Source organism: Sus scrofa, chromosome 18 (assembly GCF_054392235.1).
Source record: "Sus scrofa isolate SSC_HxYL_T2T_F1_AM1 chromosome 18, Sscrofa_HxYL_maternal_Yorkshire_Landrace_v2.0, whole genome shotgun sequence".
NCBI classification, from domain to species: Eukaryota; Metazoa; Chordata; class Mammalia; order Artiodactyla; family Suidae; genus Sus; species Sus scrofa.
Genome location: NC_139400.1, coordinates 12,661,436 through 12,686,381, shown reverse-complemented (window position 1 = coordinate 12,686,381; position 24,946 = coordinate 12,661,436). Strand labels below are relative to the sequence as shown.

Sequence of the window (24,946 nt, the reverse complement as noted above, 5' to 3'; positions counted from 1 at the left end):
GATTTTATTTTTTTATTTTTTATTTCTTTTTTATTACTCAATGAATTTATCACCTCTGTAGAATGATCATCACAATCCAGTTTCATAGGATTTCCATCCCACAACCCAAGCACCTCCCCCCACCCCCCTCACTGTCTCCTCCGGAGACCATACGTTTTTCAAAGTCCGTGAGTCAGCATCTGCTCTGCAAAGAAGTTCAGTCTGTCCTTTTTTCAGATTCCACATGTCAGTGAAAGCATTTGATGTTGGCGTCTCCTTGTATGGCTGACGTCACTTAGCAGGATAATTTCTAGGTCCATCCATGTGGCTGCAAAGGCTGGTATTTCGTTCCCTTTCATGGCTGAGGAATAGTCCGTTGTGTATATGGACCCCATCTTCTGGATCCACTCCTCTTTTTTTTTTTTTTGTCTTTTTTGCTATTTCTTTGGGCCGCTCCAGCGGCATATGGAGGTTCCCAGGCTAGGGGTCTAATCGGAGCTGTAGCCACCGGCCTACACCAGAGCCACAGCAACTCGGGATCTGAGCCGCGTCTGCAACCTACACCACAGCTCACGGCAACGCCGGACCGTTAACCCACTGAGCAAGGGCAGGGACCGAACCCGCAACCTCATGGTTTCTAGTCGGATTCGCTAACCACTGCGCCACGACAGGAACTCCTTTTTTTTTTTTTTTTTTTTCTTTTTTCCTTTTTTTAACCTCTTATAGGAGGCAGTTCTTCCGGGTCTCTGTCTTCCTTTGGCTGGGTATCTTGTTTCATCTTTCACACGTGACCAGCCCTCCCCAATCGGTGTGCACATATTTGGCCAAGTCGGATTCCAGAGCAAAGCATGATGGGAAGGTTATCTACACTTTTTATGGTCTAGCATCTCTTCCCTTTCTGACCCAAAGGGGTCTTTCCGCCTGTGTAGAGTTGGCATGTCCCTGCCTGCGAGGATGGGAAGTACGTGACCTCTTGGTCTTCTGATCCTGTCATTACCATCGTTTAAAGGGTCCACAGAAGTGAAGTCCCAGCTATTTTCTGTGCCTGAGGTTATTTCCGTCTTGAAGTATGAACAGGTGGCTGGTGGTACGTGTCTATCCTGGAGTCCGGCTACCTCCTGCCTCACGCAAGGCCTGTGTTTTCACGCCCGTGCCCATCCCTTTCATCTTCTCTCAGGCCGCTGAGTGTTCAGGGAAGAATTCCTGCAGGAAGAGACGGGGCCAAGTGCACCAGGGATGCAAAAGAATCCAACAGCTGAACTCCCCGGTGCCCTTGGATCCCAGCATCGGCCCGAAAGGGACAGCTGAGGCCTTGCCCTCCGGCCACCTGCTTCCACACATGCCTCAGGCTGCCCGTCCTCCCGCTCGTAAGACCCCCCTCATCTCTCCCTCAGGGACTGTGCCAGCTAGAGAGCAGAGAGGATTAAGGACTCTGTCAACAGCTTCCAAACACGGGGACAATTGCCAAGACGCAAAGGAGTCTGGCTGCCTCTTTCTGACAGCCCTGTCCACCTGGAGGTGAACATGCTGCCTGGTCCCCACAGCTATGCGTTCCGTGTGGCACTGTCACAAGTCAGGAAGTGAAAACCTCCCCCGGCTGGGAGCCACGTCCTCCCCTCTAGCCTGAAGAATGTCGTCGCCTGGTTGGCGTGGCTGCCGGGGCCCCTCCTGCCACTCCCAGGAAACAGCTGCCCTCTGTCTCCGTGATGCTGAATAATGCATGCACCACCAGGTGGGGGCCCTTTGGGAAACTGGGGAGACAGACAGACGGCCTCGACGTTCCAGGGACTGGGCTGCATTTCCAAGCAGAAGCAGCTCTGTTCCCTTCTCATACATGGCACCTGGGACGGGCACACTGGAGGGTGATCTTTGGGGGTCATCCAAGCCTCCTGTTCCAGCCACTAAATTGTGCCTCCAAGGAGCAATTTGTAGCAACCTGCAGCCCTCGAGGACAAGCGACGGCAAACACTCAGAGTGCGGCAGGCACAGCCACTAATAAGCAACAAAGTCCCTGCTTCTTTGAAATGGTGACACAGCCCGAGAAGCTGGCAGCACCCTTAACACATTGCAAATATGTGTTTAGGTTCTAAATGACAGGGCTTTCAAGACCAAAGGCTCTCTGAAAATTCCAGCAACCCAATTTATCCACCAAAGCACCACGCGGGGCATCTATTTTATATGGGACCATTTGAAATGGAGATTTGAGAAATGTGCTCTTGCTGTAGGGCCTCCAGAAAGAGACCTGATGTGCTCACGGATTCTCGTGACCCCTGAGGACTCTGCCATAGAGTCTTAACCAGCCCTCGCCCGGCGCCTGGCGCATCCCCGGTACTCACGAGATCTCTTAATGGAAAAAAGCATGAGTAATGGAAGGAGCAAATGGCCCCGTGGAAGCCCGGAGGCAAGAGTGCGCGCTTTGGAGTCAGGCACACCCAGTTCAGAGGCCACATCCACGTCTGCCTTTGTTGGCAAATTCTGTAAACGCTGCTACCTTCTCCGAAAGCTGGGGAGGAAATGCTTATCCCTTAAGGTGTTGCTGTGTGGCTCCAGAGAGCTCTTGCCTGGTCTCAAGAGCAGTTTAATAAACATCAGCTCCCATCGGTTGCTTTACATCTGCAGGCGGAGAGGGAACTTGGATGGTTTCACGGAGACCGGAAGAGAGGAGAGTTTGCTGTATGACTGACTGTGGAGGTTACACCAAAGAGAGCGGAGGAACCAGAGCTCCGGCCTCTGGATGGTCAGGGGAGCGCTGCTCTTGCCTCCCCCAGCAGGGTGGTCTCCGCTGCAGGGAAGGGGCCCCTCCCTCGTTTACCAGTCCGCTTGCTGGGACAAGTGCGGTCTGTGGACCAGCATCTCAGCATCACCTGAGAGCCCTTTAGAAATGCAGAATCCCCTGCTCCAGCCCCAGGCAGGTTAGAATTAGAACCTACCCCTTCACAAGATCCCAGATGATTCATGGTCCCTTTGAAAGGAAACTCGGGCCGGTCTTCTTCGTCCATCTCCTTGATCGATGAAGTCCCACGGCTGGAGGGAGAGGGCGCACGTGGAGATCTCTGAATATTAGGCTGAAGTGAGCAACCTGCCGATAAAACAACAGAGCATGTCTATCTTATCCTAATCCTACCTACTGCTTTTATCAAAGGGACCATCCTGGGCCCCGTATACAGATGCATTTTTCCGGGTCCTCTTTTTCCTCCAACTACAAGAAAGGATACGGGTATTGAGGGCCTGTAAGGAGGCACCCACACAGCAGCCAGTTTATCTCTGAGCATCTGGAAGACAGAAGCAAACTTGCCTGGCTTCAGGGACCTCCCCGGAGCCACCAGGGCCCCGGCTTACTCCATGAGGAGGGCGCCTCACCTAGGAAAGCTCTGGGACCCAGGGAAAGGGTGAGCCCCTCGGGGTTCCTCCTCCAGCCGCTGGACCCTCTATGCCCACGGCTTTTGCCGACCATCTGTCTTACTGGAGAGTAACACAAACTCTTCTGGAAAAATAGTGGAGGATGGCTCTAATGTGAGAATGTGGATTCCAGTTTCTTGTCCTGTCAAGCTCAGAGGAGAGCGTTTTGGAAGATCTGATATTCACAAGGGCCCGTTTCCAGGGACAAAGGTCACACATGGTCCAGGGATCGGGGATGGGGCTGCAGGAGCTCTTGGCTTTGGAGAGGGAGAGGGAGAATCCCTGGCCAAGACCCAGAGATCCTTACACATCCTTCTTCATCCAGAGGAAAGGGGGGAGCTTTATGGCGGCCTTCCTTCAAAGGGGGTTTCTCTTCCAATTATAAACAGCTATGGGTCCTTCTTCCTTCCCATTGCCTGGTAAAGCTGCACCAGCTCCTCCAGGGGCGCCAACTCGCAGGAGAGGCCAGTGTGTTCTCACTCCCCCAGCTGCCCTTGGCTGCTCTGTCCTGCCCTGGTACCATGACTGACGGTGTTTTTAGCAAAGTTCCAGTCTTTGTGTAACTGTTGTTTCTGCCAGATCACAGACTTCCCACGTGTTCAGGCTTCACCCTACAGCTCAATTCAACCTGACGAAGGGATTAACTGTGGAAGCAGAACCCTGCTTTCTGAGAACCAAGGAAACACTTGAGAATATATGAGACCTGTACGAAACACTTGAGAATATATGAGACCTGTACCGATTGAACCCATGTTCCGTAGGTAGGCGGTTTCTCTTCCCACGAAGTGGGAATGAAAATGCTTACCTTGTAGAGGTTTAAACATCAGCTCCACCTCAAGGAAATAGAATTACAAAAAAAAACCCCTCAGGAATCATCATTTGGTGAATACTCTCATTAGATTCTTTTTGCAAAAGCACAAACGTAAACAGATGAAGGAGGGTGTGGGGGTTGTCAGGACTAAGAAACAGCCTGAGGTTTTGCACCTGTTCCCCTCTAGGGTCCCTCATCCACAAATACTTGGGGCGCTGAAGCCCCATCGGCCCATTGAAGTGAAATTGGTCCTTGATGCTTCCAAATGCCAGCTTACGTGGAATTGCAAATTATTTGACCCCGCTCCACACCAAAAGGGTAGAGCAGGATGGAAAGGAATCTCAAATTCAAAGCATTAAGAGCTTTTGCTCCCTGTACATCAAGTGTCTCTGAAATGGTACTGTGTACACGGGACCGTGAGTTCCCTTTTGGCCACTCATTTTTTTTTTTTAAGACAATTACATTTGGAAAATTACATCTTATAAAAGAAAATAAAAGCCTTTAGGCTATAAACAGACATATTGTTCTTTTTTTTTTATTTTCCCACTGTACAGCAAGGGGATCAAGTTATCCTTACATGTATACGTTACAATTACATTTTTTCCCCACCCTTTGTTCTGTTGCAACATGAGTATCTAGACAAAGTTCTCAATGCTACTTAGCAGGATCTCCTTGTAAATCTATTCTAGGTTGTGTCTGATAAGCCCAAGCTCCCGATCCCTCCCACTCCCTCCCCCTCCCATCAGGCAGCCACAAGTCTCTTCTCCAAGTCCATGATTTTCTTTTCTGTGGAGATGTTCATTTGTGCTGGATATTAGATTCCTGTTATAAGTGACATCATATGGTATTTGTCTTTGTCTTTCTGGCTCATTTCACCCAGTATGAGATTCTCTAGTTCCATCCATGTTGCTGCAAATGGCATGATGTCATCCTTTTTTATGGCTGAGTAGTATTCCATTGTGTATATATACCACATCTTCCGAATCCAGTCATCTGTCGATGGACATTTGGGTTGTTTCCATGTCCTGGCTATTGTGAATAGTGCTGCAATGAACATGCGGGTGCATGTGTCTTTTTTAAGTAGAGTTTTGTCCGGATAGATGCCCAAGAGTGGGATTGCAGGGTCATATGGAAGTTCTATGTATAGATTTCTAAGGTATCTCCAAAGTGTTCTCCATAGTGGCTGTACCAGTTTACATTCCCACCAGCAGTGCAGGAGGGTTCCCTTTTCTCCGCAGCCCCTCCAGCACTTGTTATTTGTGGATTTATTAATGATGGCCATTCTGACTGGTGTGAGGTGGTATCTCATGGTAGTTTTGATTTGCATAGATATTGTTCTTAAAAGCAGGTGCCATTCGGTAGCTAACCTGTTCTTCCCGAGGCTCGTGGAAGCCAGGGAGGTCTGTTGAGGAAACACGAAGGTGATGGATACCCAGGGCATCGGAGGGCTGAGTTCCCCCCTCACCCCTGTCCCTTTACTGCACGGTGGGGCCAGTGGACCCCTTTACTGTTTCCACCTTCCTCTGCCAGCTTCAGGATGGCAAAGCTCAGAAGCACTGATGTGACCACAGAGGAAGACGAGAGGAGAGGGGGCCCAGATCATCCAGTCCGTCTCAGGGTTCAGGGCTCAGGAACAGGAGTCACGTGGCATCAGAGGGACTCTGGAGAGGCCGAGTGGGAAGGGATTCATGGTGATTCATTATACATTCTCACCCTGCTCTAGCTTACTGGATGTTCAAGTTTATTTCTCCGAGCACTTGGAATGTAATTAATATAAAAGAAAAGAAGCAAAATAAATCAAGGAATGCTGGAGCACTTCACATTTAAAATCCATCCAACATCGGTTTTCCCACTTTTTTCAACAGAAAACAAATTACCCCAGGGCGCTGCTGAGATGGATTTTGCATTTATACTGCCTTTGGGTGGACAGTCAGTTAAGATACTGGGTAAGCCAGGGAGTTGCTTGTATCAAAGCGAGCAGAAGAGAGGCAGCAAGTGCCATTATCACAAGGCTCCTGGCTTCCCAGTTCACCTGCTGGCTCCCCTCCCCACCCACCCCACCCTTGTCCAACAGCCTTTTAACAGTTACAGGCACTTGGAGTTCCCAACGTGACACAACAGGATCAGCAGCATCTCTGCAGCACCAGGATGCAGGTCCAATCCCCCGCCCGGCACAGTGGGTTAAAGGATCCAGCGTTGCCGCAGCTGAGGCATAGGTTGAAACTGTGGCTCAGATCTGATCCCTGGCCCAGGAATTCCATATGCCGAGCAGTGGCCAACAACAACAACAAAAGTTGCAGCTGTCCTAAAGTGCCCAGACTTACGGGTTACCTTCAAAGAGCTGTGAGAGGGTAACCCTATCTTCCAAGATAGCTGGAATATCATATTAATATTAAATCACCTTCTTCAGCATATGCATCAGTTCAGAGGTCGCCCACTGCATATGTGTTCACCTTTGGGTGGCCTGAATGCAAGGAAATGTGGATTATTCATGGGCTCTCTTTGGGTTGCAGGAGTCCTTAATACAGCTTTTGTCTCCTAATGTATTTGGTAGGCTCTTTGTGTATGATCGTATTATGTGGGTATTGCCGGCAGTAAATTTTAAATTATATAGTCTGCAGTTTTGCACTAAGAGATGGTAGGAGATGATTCATCATTTTCCTTGTCTTCCTGTTTACATGCCGACACATAATTCATGCTCAGAAACCATCTTTCAACTCATCTGGAAGCGCTCCACTGCGCCACCCCAGAATCTGTCTCTGCCAATCTGGTGTTATAAATCACTTTTCTATTAAACAGCAGGGCTAGAAATGCAAACATATGTACTTTAAATATGTGGAGCCATCTCCGATTCCCCACCGATGAGCCAAAATTAAAGGATTGTCCCCCCAAAATGTGCTAGACTTGAAAGAATGAGTTCTTTGACTTTAGAGCCTCAGAAATTCGCGTCATCTCTATACACATGTTGAAGAGATGTACACATATCAGTTTCCCAGATGGGTCTATATTTGGGGACTGTGCATTTTGCAGGGTTCTTGGCACACTGAATCTTTATTGTTCCAAAAAAATTGCTTTGTGAGATTTTTTTGGGGAAGTCCATTAAATGGCAAGAAAATAAAAAAATCTGCTTAAATTATGAGCTTGACGTGCTATGAAACCAGGTGTCATCCAACTCCTTGACCTTGGCCCTCCGGCCAGGAAAGTGAAGCCAGGGATTCAGAATGATGCTCAAGACTCAGCAGTGCTCTTTTTAAAACATTTTTAAATGATTTTTATTTTTTCCACTATAATTCGTTTACAGTGTTCTGTCAATTTCTATTGCACAGCAAAGTGACCCATTCACAATATATATATATACACATTCTTTTTCTCACATTATCCTCCATCCTGCTCCATCCCAAGTGACTAGATATAGTTCTCTGTGCTAGACAGCAGGATCCCACTGCTTACCCACTCCAAAGGCAATAGTTTGCATCTCTTAACCCCAGCTTCCCAGTCCATCCCACTCCCTCCCCCTCCCCCTCCCCCTTCTCCTCCCCCTCGGCAACCGCAATTCTGTTCTCCAAATCCATGAGTTTCTTTTCTGTGGAAAGGTTCATTTGTGTATGTTAGATTCCGGGTATCAGTGATGTCACATGCAGGGCTCTTGATCTCAACAGAGACAAAATCCAGTTCACCAAACCCACCTACCACTAAGGATCTGGATTTGGACATTTCAGAGTTTCTGCAGCAACTGCTGTTTTGCCCAGTGAACGCACATGATCGTGGCACTCCAGACTCCCTGAACCTTTGGTGTTATCTGATTTCACTCTACGGATAACACGCAGACTCGTGAAACCCTTTACCTGGTATTCTTCGGGGAGGGAGAACGTCCCAGGGAACTGATGCTTATCCATTTAAGAGGTTTTGTTTGCGTGTGTGTTTTACAGTGCAGCTGTTTTATTGGAATCTTTTGAAACTGTCTTTCATTATTAAGTGCATGTGTATTTTCTTAAGCAAAGTGCACCCAACACAATGCTGTTTCATTCTTGGGTTCCGCTGAGACTTGTTATGACTGCGTGGGTCTCACTGTCACGGTCAGGTACCTGCGTCAGAGCTCACCTGGCCTTCTATCTGGGTCCTCTAAGGGGTATGTTCCAAGCCTTAGTTTGCCAGGCTTGTTTTTTAAATGAAGAGCTGATAAATCCTAAAGAAATGCTGTAGTCCCTCTGTACAGAGTCAAGAGTGATGACTTCCATGAGCGAGTTTTACTTTCAATTCCTGAGATCCCAGGGCTCTTGGTGGGGGTGGGGTAGGTGCTTCTTCCTTCCTTGTGGCTGGTCTTGACCGCGCGTGATCTCCAGGTCATTAGGGCCTTAGCATATGCGTGGGCAGCATGTGCAGGTCTTCATTGGAACTTGACTTTGAAGAGTGTCAGCCAGGTGCCCACGTGGACACAGGGTCCCTTTTCTCACCCCGGCTCCCTTCCTCCCCCATCCAGCCTCTTTCTTCCTTTATTACTTTTGTTAAACAGCCTATTCCCTGACCTTTTCGAGCCTCTGACTCAGTGGCTTCGCTTTTGTGAGCAATAAATCACAAAAGTGGCTTAACTATTGAAAATTTCATGAAAATGGTTATGATAATGACTTCATTACTCTCTGAGATTTCCACATCTTCTCTTGGTTCCAAGGGAAGCTGGCCGTGCAGAGGCACCTGAGAATTGCTATTAACCTCAGCTGAATTAAAAATAGGATGAGCAGTGTTGGAAGCAGGCCAAGCCTTTTGCAGAGATAATGGTCATATTAGAGCCTCCCCAGTTTAAATATAACACTGTTGCATTATTTTTTTTAAAAAGGCGTATGAGTTCATGGTAAACTAAGGATGTAATTTAATTTTCCCTAAATTAGTTAGAAAAAAAAAAAAGAAAAATCTTTACGGTGCTTAATTCGGTGACCACAGGGACAGAAAGTCTTTGGGGGTGTGTCTCTGCAGCATGCCGCATGACCCCCTCATTCTGCCCCCAAAGCCCCAATTCTGCCTTCTTCCTCTTCTCCTGAGATCCGCCTGCATCCACACTGCTCGTCTTCTCCCAGACCCGAGTTCACTCTACCCGTTTTCATCTCTAAGCACCTAACCCTCCATTTCCTCCCACACCCCGGAAGATGCTCATTTCCAGAGCAACATGCAAAGTCCACCTTCTCCGCCGTGCTTCCTCCAGCTCTAGCAGGCCAACCTCCCTCACGTTCCCCGTGGTTCTCCTGCTCCCCATGGCGGCGTTGGGGATAGAAGGACAGAGACCGGGAATACAATAGAACCAGGTACCCTGCAATAGAGAGGGGTCTTCAGTAGATCTCTCCCGATCAGGAAGACCATGTCCCACTTTCGAATCTCCTTGGGCTCACCTGCCTCCCCTTTGGATCTTTGTTGATCCGCTCCAGGCTGAGGTTAAAGACACACGTGCTCAGTCGGGAACCTCTGATGGCTTAGTTGGCAGGAGCTACAGTGCCCTAAACTTACGGCTCCCAGGAAGGGTCTTGGTTGCCATCCTTCATCGCACAGGATGTTACACTCCTTCCTTAAATGCTGTACTGTGCAATTATTCATCCAATGGTTATCCTTGAGCTACTCCTCCACACCCCGTGAGGGTGTGGCGCCCCTGGTGAAAATCGGGGAGCGAGGGTTGAGCGTGAATGAGAAGAGTTGTATTTTCCACTCCTGGAGGCTTTGGACAAATGTGCATGACCCGAGTCTGTACCTCCTCCCACGACAGACCCCTCCCCTCCAGAGAAGCATTAAAGAGATGCTTCTCTTGGGCATCGAGAGGACGTGACCAAGGATGAGCTGAGTGTGTGCAGACCTTCTCCGCAGCAGAAGCACAGAGCCCCAGGGCTGGGGTGGTGGCCTTACTGCCGGATGTGCTTGCTGCTCATCCATCCGCCCGTTCATCTGTTTCACAAATGTCTCTCGCGCAGGCACTGGTGCTAAGTGCCGGGGGTTCCGTGAGCACGAGAGAACTCCTGATGTCGAGTCAGAGAGTCGGACGAGAATCCCATGGGACTGCGTAAAAGAGGGTAAAATTGTCCCTGAGACTCGTGTCCCCAGAGGGCTGAGATGCTGGTCAAGGGCCTGGGGTCACAGATCTAACCTGCCTTCCCTGGGGAGCCTGAAACCGAGATCTGGAGGGCGAGTAAGATATGTAAAGAGATGACGACGGAGTTCCCGACATGGTGTGGTGGCGACAAACCCAACTAGTATCGCTGAGGACGCAGGTTCGATCCCTGGCCCCGCTCAGTGGGTTAGGATCCGGCGTTGCTGTGGGCTGTGGTGTAGGTCGCAGATGTGGCTCGGATCTGGCGCTGCTGTGGCTGGGGTGTAGGTCGGCAGCTGCAGCTCCGATTCGACCCCTAGCCTGGGAACTTCCAAATGCCGTAGGTGTGGCCCTAAGGTTTTTTTTAAAAAATTAAAAATGAAATCAAAAGCTGGTGAGAACATTCTAGGCAGAAAGAAACCGCAGAGCCCTGTGCAGGTGGCTCAGGTTGAGTGTGGCCGGGGAGAGAGGATGGAGGGACTGGGAGAGGTGTGCAGCCCTCCTGTGTCCCTTGGGCCACGTTACAGAGCTTGGCGTCATCCTAAGAGCAGGGGGACCATGACAAGTGCTGGGGGGATTGTGTAGGGTGGGGATGGTACCACATCTGTCAAAACCCCCTTTCTCTTGGGCACGGAGAGCAGTTGGAAGGAGAGTCAGCCTGGATGTGATAGAACAGCTCAGCAGTCCTGCTGGTACCCAGGCCAGGAACAGCACCAGCCTGGACTGTGAAGGGGATGGTTGACGTGGAGAGAAACAGGCAGTGCTCAGGGGTCCATGTGACCAAGTGTTGGGGATCAGAGGAAGGGAGGTACCCAGGATGGCTGCTAAGTTCTGCACCCCAAAGTAACAATATAGCCCAACTTTGGTGAAACCGTACCCTGCTCATGTTTCGGAATTGGTCCCCAGGCTGCCCCGATCGACTGCAAAGTTTGGTTTTTCATGAGTCATGGCATCAAATCAAGACCTAACTTTTAAAATTTGCCTCATACATTGAACAACAGAATGAGCCATCTGAGCATGAACATCTGACAACTTCAATAGTTTTCCTTTTCAAAATGGAAATCACAACTCTTCCCCAATGTACAGAGTTCGACTTCACAATTCACCGAAATTAATCAACGACAAAAAGAAGCTTCCTAGTAGTAGCTGGAGGAAATTAACATCAGCAGCAGTATTTGATGGCATAAGAGGTCTTTTGCAGTGTATGATCAGTTCCTTAATTGGTAGCATTTTTACAAAGATTTTTATTGCAGAATAAGCTTATCATGAACAGGAAATGACACAGACCTTTCACCCGTTTTTGGGTTTTCAGAAAAATGTGTTTGTATGGGCAGTTTTCTGAAATGAGTCCGTATCATACATGCATGTATAATAATAATAGGTACATGAGGGAATTCCCGTTGTGGCGCAGTGGAAACAAATCCGACTAGGAACCATGAGGTTGCGGGGACAATCCCCGGCCTTGCTCAGTCGGTTAAGGATCCAGCGTTGCTGTGAGCTGTACTGTAGGTCGCAGGGGCAGCTTGGATCCCTCGTGGCTGTGGCTGTGGCTCTGGTGTAGGCAGTTGTAGCTCCAATTCGACCCCTAGCCTGGGAACTTCCTTGTGCTGTGGGTGCGGCCCTAAAAAGCAAAAAATAACAAAAATAAAAATAACAATAGGTACATGATTTTGAGCAAATCACATTACCTCTCTTGATCTCCCCTTTTTTGGTAATAGAGTCCTTAGATTGTATGTTATCTAAATCTTTAGCTTTTCAGATTTTTTTTTTAATCCGCTATTTCACTGTCACTGCTTCTGCCCAGCGATAAAAGAAGGTTTGCTTGTGATTATAAGAAAAATTGGGGAAGAAAAGAAGACTTACTGGTTTGAGAGCTACTGTTACTATGTGACAGACTCTGTGTGTGTGTGTGTGTGTGTGTGTAAAATCTCATTAGTCATCATAGCACCTGTAACGTCTGTGTAGGCAAGGTTTCGTTTTATCCCATCTAAGAATAAATAGACCAACATTTAAGGAACAAAGTTATGACAAACTTCTCTAATTTAAACGTAGGATTGTCTGGCTTCGAAGACAAAATTCTCCCCCCCCCACCCCCCCACCCCGCCATTGGAGCCTCTCATTTTCCAGCAGCCCCCACCCAACTTCTGTCAGTGGAAGCTGTAACATTTTGATTAGCAAGTCATGTTTTAAAGCAACCTCGTGATTTTTGTCCCAATAGCCCTAATTTGTAGCTTACAGGCAATTGTGTTTAGGGTTCAATTAAGCCAGGGAGAAGCACAAGGAGGACGCTAAGCGGTTCAGTTTTAAAGTATTCCTTTCTAAGAGACGCCTGAGGCACGTAACTTTTCCCTTAGGTGTCTAAGATGCCTACGTCATTATGTGCATCCCTTGAGAGGGAACCAGGATGCCGCCCCGAGGCTGTGCTATTCTTTCTTGACTGTTCCTCCCTGGTCCCTGCATCCCCTCCCATCCCTGATCAGCAACTGTCTGAACCTGCCCCTTGGAACTCAGGGAAGGTCCTGGAGGCTGAATGAGGCCCCTTTCCTAAAAACAAGAGACGGGGGACACAGAGAGACGTTTGTGCCCAGGAGCCCCACGGGGCCCTGCTTGGTTACATTTTTGAGCCTTAAAAATGAAGGAAATTCTGGAGTTTCCGTCGTGGTGCAACGGTTAACACATCCGACTAGGAACCATGAGGTTGCAGGTTCTATCCTTGGCCTCACTCAGTGGGTTAAGGATCCATTGTTGCTGTGGCTGTGGTGTAGGCCAGTGTCTACAGCTCCGATTAGCCCCCTAGCCTGGGAACCTCCATATGCCGTGAGTGTGGCCATAGAAAAGACAAAAAAAAAAAAAAAAAAAAAAAAAAGAAGGAAATTCTGACAGCGGCTCCAATATGGGGGAACCTGGAGGACGTGTGCTGAGTAAAATAAGCCATCACAGGACACATCTATATGCTTGTCCATGTACACGAGGAATCAAAAATACTCAAATTCGTTGAGTCGGAAAATAGAATGGCAGTTGCCGGGGGGCAGAGACATTGCTGTTCAGCAGGTGTGAGTTTCACTTGTGCAAAAGATGAATCAGCGGTGGGTGTGTAATACACTGTGTGACTAAGGCTAAGAACACTGTACTGAACACTTGAAACTTTGCCAAGAGGGTAGATCTTACGCTATCTGATTCTACCACCCTGATAAGATTAGAGCATCCTTGCAGAGGTACCTACGAGGCGTCCTTCCTTCCCCGACAACCCTGAGTGTGCTTCTCTGTACTGCTCAGCATCCCCCTGGACTTTTCTCAACTCACTATCCTGGGAGGGGTTTACAAGCTGTGAGGCTGAGCATGGGGTTGTCATTCGAAAGTGCTTCAAGAGTCAGTGCCAGGCACGGTCATTGTTGTTATCAGGTGGTGGGAGCCCCTGTCATTGATGGGCATGGACCACCAGGCAAAACTAGGATACGCTGGGCATTGCTCGACCTCTGTCTTTTATCTCATGCGTCTGCTCGGTCCCTCCTTCACTCCTGCTGCCATTTATTTAACCTGCTTCGAAATTTCAGGAGGAAAATCAGTGGATGAGAAATCAATAAAGATGAACCCTCGCCCACATGCAGAAACATCATGAGGGATATTGTTCTTCCTTATCCTAGGAACGGCAAATGTAAAGGATGGTATTACAAACGCGATAGCTCAAGCGTAGCAGAATTAATAACCAAATGGGATCTCCAGATCAATAATTCTCAAATGGTTTTGCGCAGTATGGTAATTCCCAGTGAATCTTTCAGACTGAATCGGACAGTCTTATTTTAAAAGCAAGTTGGAGTGACTTTTATTCCCATGAAAGATGCCAACTTGATAGTTTAAAAATTGGTAGTTTATTTTTTCGTTTTTTGTCTTTTGTCTTTCTAGGGCTGCACCCATGGCATATGGAGGTTCCCAGGCTAGGGGTCAAATCAGAGTGTAGCTGCCAGCCTACACCACAGCCACAGCAATGCCAGATCTGAGCCGCATCTTGACCTACACCACAGCTCACGACAAGGCCAGATCCTTAACCCACTGAACGAGGTCAGGGATCAAACCCGAAACCTCATCATTCCTAGTTGGATTCCTTTCCGTTGTGCCACGACAGGAACTACAATTGGTTTTGTTTTTTGTTTTTTGTTTTTTGTTTTGATAGTTTAAACCCAACACTGCAGAGGTAGCGTATAGGAAGTCAGTTCTTTCTCTGCATTTCTCAGAGGTCCTGGACTTGTCGAACCCCTTTCAAGTGCTTATTCATTTCATTTCCACTACAAAGTTGGCATGTAAAAAGGTACTGTGTATTCCTCCTTTTAAGGGAGGAATACTAGTAGACACACCTTGGTTTCAAATAAGTCACTTTGTTTTGGTAGTTAAATAGCAGAGAGGTCTCTTTGGCGTCAGTGCTGTCAGGAGACCGCTGGGCAGGCTGAAAAAAAAAAAAGAGAGAGAAAAGGAAATAGGGAAAGGACCTGTTTTCCTTAATTTTTAGTAAGACCCTCTAGATATTGTCTCAGGCTCACAAGGGACAGAAGAAAAATTCGAATCAGCCTGCAAAGAGATTATTCAAAGTAACATGGATTTACTTTTGAGTCGTGCTTCATATTTTTAAACACATGCTTTGGCCTTGTCAAGAGCCTGGAGAAGAGATACTTCTGGTTTGGAAACCGAAGGTCCTAGAGGAAATGTAGGCGCACAGAATCAGACAGGGAACCCGAGAAGCTTTTTAACCGTTAACATCCCCCTCCCCCGACGCTCCCCCCCCCATACAGATGCAGACAGACAGACAGACAGACACACACACACACACACACACACACACACACATTTGTAGCTGATATCACGGACTTAACTCATGAAAGTGTTCACCAAGGGAAGGTTCTTGTCTCCTCACAGGGAATTCAGAAAGTGAGAAAGAAAGGTGAAGATTTATTTAAGTGAGAAATAACACCTCTTAAAGAGAGGCAGGCAGGCAGAGGAGCCAGCAGCTGAGAAGCAGGGGTTTGGGGCTTAGAGCCTTAGTCCTTAATCTTCATTCCACCTCCACCTTCCCTTCCCGAAGGGAGGAGGGATTTCTGTCCTTCTTTAGCTTTGACTGGATGTGTCCTGGCATCGGTGCATGATGGGTACTTCTTATCTGCAAGGCTAATTGTATTATAATTTTATTGTAATGAGGGCATAAGGAGCAACAGGTTACCTTCGGATGCTGGAGAATCCCGCCCTCTTCCACGTTTCTTTGTCTGCCTCCAGGGCTCTGATGGCCCCGAAATATGTGGCTTCCTGTCAGTCTGGAGGGTCCTGCTTTGCTTGGTCTGCCCATGGACGCTGCTGCTTGCATGATGCGGGGTTTCCTGCCATCTGGCCCCGTGCCCCCTTCTGTGCTCATGCCTAACTACCTGCCTGCTGTACCAAGAGGTTCTGTAGACAGGCAGGAGGCGTGAGAGACACGGTCCCCAGCTCAGTAAGTATTCGGTGGAGGTCTGCTCTGCCAAGAATGCCAGTCAGGAAACCACTTCTCCCTTTCACAAGGTAGAGCCGATCAGACGGGCTGCTTGGATGCAGAGAGCTGACGTTGGAGATGATTGCTCCTCCGCCCCACGGCTGTGACTTCCTCTTCATCAAGGGATTCAAGCAGCCTTTTCCCCCTCGGGGTCCTGTTCCTTCAGCTCTGAATGAAAGTTCTTCCCAAGGTGTGACCATGGCCACTGCCTGCAGCACAGTGACAGAGCTCGAATGTCCTCTGGCCCCACCACTTCATTTTACACCGGAGAGGCTCGCGGCTCAAACTGATGCGGCCGGCGTCCCTCTCTGAGGTGGACGTACAGATTGGGAACATCCCTAAAGCGCCCTCAGTCACCTCTCTCTGGTCCCTTGTGCTTCTCCACCTCCTCCCTAAAACGCCAAGTCCAGGGTTGTGGTTTTCCAATGAGGTCCCTGGAGATTTCCAGGTTGTGCCATTTTTCCTGCTCAGTAACATTTATTACATGAGTCCTGGGCGTTTCCGTTGTGGCTCAGTGGTAAAGAACCCAACTAGCATCCTTGAAGATGCAGGTTCACTCTCTGGTCTCGCTTGGTGGGTTAAGCATCTGGTGTTGCCGTGAGCTGTAGTGTAGGTCGCAGAGGTGGCTCGGATCTAGCGTTGCGGTGGCTCTGGTGTGGACTGGCAGCTGCAGTTCCAATTTGACCCCTAGCCTAGGAACCTCCACATGCTGCGAGTGTGGCCCTAAAAAAGACCAAAAAAAAAAAAAAAAAGCGCACTAAAGGCAGACTGTGCTTACCTATAGGATATTTGATCAACAGCAGTGTCAAAAGAAAGCAAGGCTGAGGATAACATCAACATCAGTCCAAATGATGCTACCTGTGTGTGCTTAAAAGGGCAGTGTGTGTGTTTGCATTAAAGACAAACACTTTATCTCACGCCTTCCGTTCAAAGCCTGGTAAATGGCAATTATTTGGTTTTGACACTTGGAAGCCTACATCCAGCGATAGAGGTACTTCTGCACGCTGAGCAGTGTTTTTCGCTCTGCTGCAGACTCCAACGCTGACGGGAACCCCGGGAGTTCTTGATGAGGTTGTCTCTGTTAGCAGCTCTGGTTTTGTGCTGATCCCACAGAGTGATAGCTTGGGCACAGTGTCTCTGGCATGGAGAGATGAGGCAGCATATGCCCTCCCCTGTTGCCTCTGCCCTGCCACATGCCACGGCAGGTGGCTGAGAAACACCAGGCAGTCCTGAGCGGAGAGAGGAGGGTCACCCCACAGTCGGCTGTGGACCAGCTGGTCTCCATCCTTTGGGTCCCTCTGTCCCCACTGTGGCCGGAGCCGGTTGGCAGCTTGCCTAGGACCACGGGTCTGAGCTTGGGTGCCTCAGGCTGGATGCTTAGAACCGAGACGCAAGTGTCAGGGTAAAGCCGGGCTCAGGAGTCAGGATGAGGACCCGCTCTGGGTCTGACGGCACAGAACAGGAGGTGGTCTCAGCACTGGAGGATGCCAGGGAGATGTAACCATCCCAACCCCGCGAACGGGAGGAACACGCTCCCAAAGCCAGCAGGACCGAATGCCTGCAGGCAGCACACATCTGAAAGCAGGACCCCAGCCCCCACGCTGCCCCCGCCCCCGGCAAAGGATGGCTGGACACCCTTGGGCAGGTCTCCAGCCTTAGAAGGTTGTGTTCCATCTACATCATCCACGCAGGGACCAGGGCAGGAGGATGCAGGGAGACAGGTCCAGGGTGGCTGGACCACGGCAGGGCTGGACCTAGAGGCTGGGCTACATTCAGAGCCCAGGGACCCCAGCGCTGGGGAAAGGAGGCTGCAGGGGCTGGAGTAAGAAGGGCTGGACCCCGATGGGATCACAGGCTTGTGGACGTCTGGGAATGAGACTGTGCCTGTGGACACACGCCGACGGATTCTTCCCATGCTGACATCCTTGTTGTGGTAATACCGAGTGATCGCGGGCGTTTGCCACACTGGTCTGTCCGTGGGGCTCTGAGGAGCATGAAAGGACAAGGCAGGGTTGACCAATGAGTTTGATTAACGTAAAGCAACCTGCAGTTTGGCGTTTGCATGTAAAGGCAGATTCTGTTTTCCTGACTCCACCAAGTTCCTGGGACCGAGGTTGTCACTGGGGCTTTGCTCTGCAGCGGGTCTGTGGAGACCAGGAGGGAGTGAGTGCTGCCAGTCCTTTTTGGATGATTGGGATCCGCTGGGTCATCTCTGGCCACCACAGCATCATGCTGGGCTGGCTTGCCAACCTGCCGGATTCCCAGGAGCAAGATGCTTTTCTTTCCCAAACATTTGCTGAGCACCTGCTCTGTCCAGAACCATGTCTGTGCGTTATTCCCCTTGGCCTCCCAGTAAAACCTGGAGGACGCCCATTTTACAGATGAGCACACTGAGGCTCCGCAAAGTCGCCTACGGTCATAGCATTGAGAGGTGATGGAGGCAGAGGCCTCGAGGGTCCACTGTCACTGGTCCTGTGTTTCCCCCGAGCTACATCCTCGTTTCTCTCACTGATCTGTCCCACTCCCTCCTGTTACCCGCGAGCAGAACAGCACTAGAATCGCACGAAGCCGCTTCACCTCCCGCCCACCCACAGGCCCCTTTTCACGCAGAGCCTCCCTGGGGCAGGGCCTGCTGCTCTCGGTGGTCCGGAGGGAGGTATTATCATTGCCGTCCTTCACAAGGAACCCGGTGGAAAGTTTGTGTTTTGTATTGCATTTATAGACAATAAAATTTTATGACTGTTTTCCTGAATATATCATGTAGGAATTTCTCTGCCTCAGCTTCTAAAACTTTTGAATTTATGCTGCTCGGAGTCCAGGTCATTCTGTGAACAAAAAAGTCTTTGCAGGCCACGGATGACCTTGAAAGAGGTGTCTTTGGGCCTTCATCAAAAACCAGCAACCAGGAGTTCCCACGTGGCTTATCGGGTTAAGGATCCGGCATTGTCACTGCTGTGGTTCAGGTCATTGTTGTGTTGTGGGTTCGATCCCTGCCCCAGGAACGTCTGTGTGCCACGGATATGGCCAATTAAAAAAAAAAAAAAGGCAGGAACCAACTTTAGGAAGGAGATGGACTGTCTGGGATGGGCTGGGGGAGGCGGGGGATGGAGAGACTCGGGGAGTCTGCACATCCTTAGAGCAGAGCTTGGGGCGGGACAAGGATGGACGCTGATGTGATTAAGTGATTTTCTGAGATGAAGATGCCAGTGGCTCCTCTGGATCAGTTTTCCATCTTGACTCTTGCTGGCGACATGGGGAGCCTCCGCTCTGCTATTCCAGACGACTGTCTAGTCCCCACCCCAGGCCTGCCCCATGTCCTTTCTGTGCCTCTCTGCTTGTCCGTCCCTTACCTTTGGAAGATCACCTGTCCCCTTTCTTCTAGATCATTCTACTCACTGATGCAGCATCATGAATCCCTGACTCATTAAGCCTAAAAGGCCTAGAGTCACCGTCAGCGAGGGCCGTGCATGTCCACCCCGAAAGGTTGTCAGTGGCTTGCTTAGGAGTTTTGAATATCACGCTTATTCATGGCCTTTGAGGTCAGTGGGCATCCTTGCCGATAGCCGTCCTCCTGGTCCATCCGCCAGAGGGGACATGGCAGCGCCCAGCATCGTCATTCCCACCTGTGTCACGGAGCTAGAAGGAATGACAGGTTTGCTAGGTGATAAGAGTTACCCCAGCAGTGTGGTCTCTCACGAACGCTTGCCCCAGGACCAGCAGAAGGAGATCAGGCCTGGGAGGGCTGGGGCAGGACAGGATGATGGGGCAGGGGTGGGGGTGGTGAGGGTACAGGTACTGAAATAAAGTAGCAGGTGTGCTCTTCATTGGCTCAGGAGTCCAGTCACGTGCAGGCATTGAACCAGCAATCAAGGGTAACTGGCAGCAAACGCCAGGCCGAGAAGCGGAATCCGAGGCTGACTCACCTGGACCTCCAGGCAGGTCCCCTGCTGTGAGGAGAGCTTCTCCACGGAGAGCAGAATCCAGACAAAATCCCCGGGTTTGGGTCCGGGCCCGGATCCCTGGGAAGAAGACGAACCCGCAGGAGAACGTTATGTCCACGTTGGACCCGTGTCCAGGGGGCCTCTGTAATTAGCCCTGCTTTCCTTCCGTGTTTCATCAAACCCTTTTGTCTAGTCAAGGAGTGGTCTTCACTGCTGCTTCTCTGCACAGCTCAGATCAGGGTATTTAGATCTGTGTCTCCAACTGTATTTTCATTTATGTGTTTTTTTGTTTGTTTGTTTTTGGTCTTTTTAGGGCTGCATCCACAGCATATGAAAGTTCCCAGGCTAGGGGTGGAATTAGAGCTACAGCTGCTGGTCTACACCACAGCCACCGCAACACCAGATCCCAGCCGCATCTGCAACCTACACCACAGCTCAGGGCAACACCAGATTCTCAACCCACTCATCGAGGTCAGGGATCGAATCCCGCATCCTCAGGGATGTTAGTCAGGTTCTTAACCCACTGCGCCGCAACAGGAACTCCCTGTATCTGTATGTGTATCTCAATGCTTCCCGGCTTAGGACAGGCAGGCAGGAGCCGGAAGTCGGCGGAAAACCACGAGAATGAGTTAGGAAAAGGCTTGAGGAGCCAGGCACCAGGAAGTGCTGGAATCTGCAAGGATGCTCCCAGCCTTATCTCGCTACTTATGTTACAGATGACTAAATTTCCTGCTGGTGTTGCTAGTAAGTAATGGCTGGTTTGTGTGTTCTGAAGAAAGAAACGGGGTTAAAAGGATTTCACCGGGAAGCCCAAGAATGAACCTGTCGACTGTGTGGAGGGAAGGTCCGACCCATCGTGAACTGGAATGATCTCTGAGAGTTTGAATTGAGGCATTTTTTTCATGGGAATGGCTGGAAGAGAGAGAGAAGCACGTAGGCTGCAAACACAGCAGTGGGATGCAGTTATGACTTACAGGTGGCTGCAGAGAAGGGGCTTCTGCAGGCATTCATTTGTGGATTCAATGATAAATCATTCATCACTGCAGTCATATAAAATATTTAGAGAGCAGAGCACCTGTGCTTAAGGAGATCTAGGCTAATGAAATGTGAAGCGCACTTGTTACGGTTGAATTGGGTCCACCAGAAAATCATATGTTGAAGTCCTCTTACCTTTCAACACTCAGAATCTTGCCTTATTTGGAAAGAGGCATTTCAGATGTCGTTAGTTAAGATGAGGTCACGATGCAGTGGATTGGACCCTTAATTCCAAATGATGTGTGCCTCAGAAAGCGGCAGACCCGGTACGTGTAGAGAGAGCATCACGTGAAGATGAAGGCAGAGATGACGTGCTGTGGTGACAAAGCCAGGGACACCCAAGACAAGTCCCGGAAGCCAGGAGGGAGGCTGGCAGACTCTCCCTCCCAGCCTCAGGAGGAACAAATGCTGACACTTTGACTTGGGACTTCCAGCCTCCAGAACTAAAGCTTTCTGTTGTGGAAAGCACCCAGCTTGGGTTACTTTGTTACAGCAGCTTTAGCACACTGATACAGTACTTGAAAACAACTGGAAGGGCAATAGGAAGCAGAACTTGTGAATAGAGCAAATATTACAATGTTCGCAAATATATTACAGAGTGAGAGTGTGTGGGTTGGGATTACTCAGAAAAGCCTCCTAGAGAAATAGAGTGGCATATTTAAGGGAGGGTGGGGTTGGTCTGGAAGGATACATTCTTTCAGCACGTACTGCTTAGTCATTCATCAAAGCGTATTGGGGTGGCGACCATGCCAGTTGTCCTGGTAGGCGACAGAGCCCTGAACTACATTTGGACAAAGCAGAGGTGTCGCCTTTCCACAGGAAGAAGTTCCTGGACAGAGCAAACAGCAGAAGCAAAGGCCAAGTTTGGAAATGATCCCCCTCTGAAGGCTGTTCCGGAAAGGAGGTGGCCTGGGTGCTCTGGCCACTCCTTTAATGGGGCGCTCTTGGCAACGACCTCCCGCGGTATTTGCTGTCTGGAGTGTGAGAGGGAGTCAGATCTTGGGGATGGTAAAACCCTACCATCATGTGGAAAAACAAAAATCCAGCTCTGAGCCAGGTGCCTTGTAAAAGGTTGCACCAGCAGTTGTTCGCCTGTGACACCTCTGTGTTTTCAGCTTCCTAAGCACCTGCCGGGGACCAGCCAGGACCCTCGCTTCCTTCTGGGTCCAGGCCTTCTCCCAGGATGTTTCACTCCGAGCCTCTATTCTGGGTCCTGATCACCGCTCCCCCGCCCCCAGCTTGTGCTTGAGGGGCTCCAGTGTTAGTACTTAAGCAGACAAATCATCAGTTCAACCCCCACCCTCCCATACGGAACAAAGGCCAGTTCTCTGGCGATGTGGCCTTTCTGGCGGCAGGTAAACAGCTTCACCTTTTCCTCCTTCGTTTCCTAGAGGGTAGCATTATAAACAGTTTATGGGAAGGATCATTTCGGAAGCCCGAGAGAGTCACACCAAACGACACCTGTAAGCCTTGAGAAACCCGTCATTTGCAACCCCACAGCACTTTGGAGAATGTCTGATCTCTGTGTTACTGAAGAGGAGCCCAGGTCCCCAGGGGCCCGCAGTCCTGCCCCAGGTCCAGGAGGGATACAGGGAAGGAGGGACAGACGGGAGCATGGTTTTATTGAGACATAACTGCCGTGCCATGCTCACTCTATGTTTAAAGTGTACACGTAATGACTTACACGCATCATGAAATGATTGTCACAGGAAGTTTAGTGAACGTCCATCACCTCATACTGATGCACAAGTAAAGAAATGGAAACAAAGTTTTCCCTGGTGATGAGAACTCTTAGGATTTACTCTCAACAATTTTTATACCGCATACAGCTATGTTCATTATATTTCAGTTGCTTTCTTTTTTTCTACATCTTTGTCGCTATCTGATATTTTCAGTCTTTTATTTTTATTTATTTTTTTGTCTTGTAAAAATTTTTTTTTACTGTTGTTTCCCCAATACAATTTTTTTTTCTGCCGTACAGCATAGTGACCCAGGTACGTATACATGTACACATTATTTTTTCTCCCATTATCATGCTCTGTCATAAATGATTAGACATAGTTCTCAGTGCTACACAGCAGGATCTCATTGCTAATCCATTCCATTCCAAAAGCAATAGTTTGCATCCATTAACCCCAAGCTCCTAATCCATCCCACTCCCTCCCCCTCCCCCTAGGCAACCACAAGTCTATTCTCCAAGTCCATGAGTTTCTTTTCTGTGGAAAGGTTCATTTGTGCTGTACACTAGATTCCAGATATAAATGATATCATATGGTATTTGTCTTTCTCTTTCTGACTTACTTCACTCAGTGTGAGAGTCTCTAGTTCTATCCATGTTGCTGCAAATGGCAGGATTTCATTCTTTTTTATGGCTGAGTAGTATTCCATTGTGTATATATACCACATCTTCCTAATCTAATCTTCTGTTGATGGACATTTGGGTTGTTTCCATGTCTTGGCTATTGCAAATAGAGCTGCAATGAACATGCGGGTACATGTGTCTTTTTTAAGGAAAGTTTTGTCCGGGCATATGCCCAAGAGTGGCGTTGCTGTGTCATGTGGTAGTTCTATGTATAGTTATCTAAGGTATTTCCATACTGTTTTCCATAGTGGCTGTACCACCTTACATTCCCACCAACAGTGCAGGAGGGTTCCCTTTTCTTTACACCCCCTCCAGCAACTGTTATTTGTAGACTTATTAATGATGATCAGTCTGACTGGTGTGAGGTGGTATCTCCTGGTAGTTTTGATTTGCATTTCTCTAATAATCAGGGATGTTGAACATTTATTCATGTGCTTGTTGGCCATCTGTATATCTTCCTTGGAGAATTGTCTATTCAGCTCTTTTGCCCATTTTTCCATTGAGTGGTTGGCTTTTTTGCTGTTGAGTTGTATAAGTTGCTTGTATATTTTAGAGATTAAGCCCTTGTCCGTTGCATTATTTGAAACTATTTTCTCCCATCTGTAAGTTGTCTTTTTGTTTTCTTTTGCTGTGCAAAATCTTGTCAGTTTAATTAGGTCCCATTGGTTTATTTTTGCTTTTATTTCTGTTGCTTTGGAAGACAGAATTGAAGTATAGTTGATTTAAAGTACCTTGTTAGTTTCAGGCATGCAACAAAGGGATTCAGGAATACATACATGTATGTGTGTATGATTGAATATGTACTTATATATGTATCTATTCTTTTTAAAATTCTTTTCCCTTAAGGTTATTACAAGATATTGAATACAGTTCCCTGTGCTATAGAGTAGGTCCACACACACACACACACACACACACACACACACACATTTTTAATTGATGCATTTGTGGCATATGGAAGTTCCCAGGCTAGGGGTCCAATTGGAGCTGCAGCTGCAGGCCTATACCACAGCCACGGCAACACCAGATCCAAGCTGCATCTGCAAACCATGCTGCAGCTTGTGGTGACACAAAATCTTAACCCACTGAGTGAGGTCAGGGATGGAACCCAAATCCTCATGGAAAATATGTTGAGTTCTTAACCCACGGTGCCACAGTGGGAACTCCAGTAGTATGTATATTTTTAAATTTAGACATACCTGGGTTGGGATCCTCTTTCCCAAACTTGCTGATGGAAAAATCTGGTGGGATAGACTGGGGTCTTGGGGTTAGTAAACGCAAACTATTCCATTTAGAATGGATAAGCAGTGAGGTCCTGCTGTGCAGCACAGGGAACTATATCCAGTCTCCTGGGATAGACCATGACGGAAAAGATTATAAAAAAAAAATATGTACATATATGTGTAACAGAGTCACTTTGCTGTACAGCAGAAATTAGCACAACATTGTAAACCAACTATAATAAAAAAAAGAAAAATCTTTTAAAAATAATATAACTTTTAAAACTTTGGTTTCCTCATTTATGAATCAAGGCTTCCTAGAGTTTCCAGGCAATTCAGACACAAGATTTCTGCACAGCGTCTTACTGATCGCCCCCCGCCCGGGACCAAGCCGGCCCACCTCACAGCATAGCTGAGCCGGAACAGGCCTGGTCCACAGAAGCCCAGGTGTCCCAATGTCCCTGTCACCTCCTGCATCGGAATCTTGACTGGGTGACAAAGTAAAGGGGGGACATGGGCCACCACATGGTGGCCCAGCTTTGGTTTGTTTCTGTAACACCTTATGGAAATATAATTAACACACCATACAGGTCATTTAAAAACAAAAAAAAAAAAAAAAA

At 48.6% G+C, this 24,946-nt stretch overlaps 1 protein-coding gene and 1 long non-coding RNA gene across 5 annotated transcripts in view; both read left to right on the top strand.

Annotated features, from left to right (window-relative positions):
* The window catches only part of DPP6 (dipeptidyl peptidase like 6), a 1,001,611-nt gene that overhangs the window by 403,302 nt on the left and 573,363 nt on the right, over window positions 1-24,946 (top strand). The gene's annotated exons all lie outside the window — the stretch shown is intronic.
* On the top strand, window positions 18,648-24,583 carry LOC146394870 (uncharacterized). The gene is made up of 2 exons (XR_014833475.1): window positions 18,648-23,982; window positions 24,075-24,583. It is a non-coding gene; the product is annotated as an uncharacterized LOC146394870 (long non-coding RNA).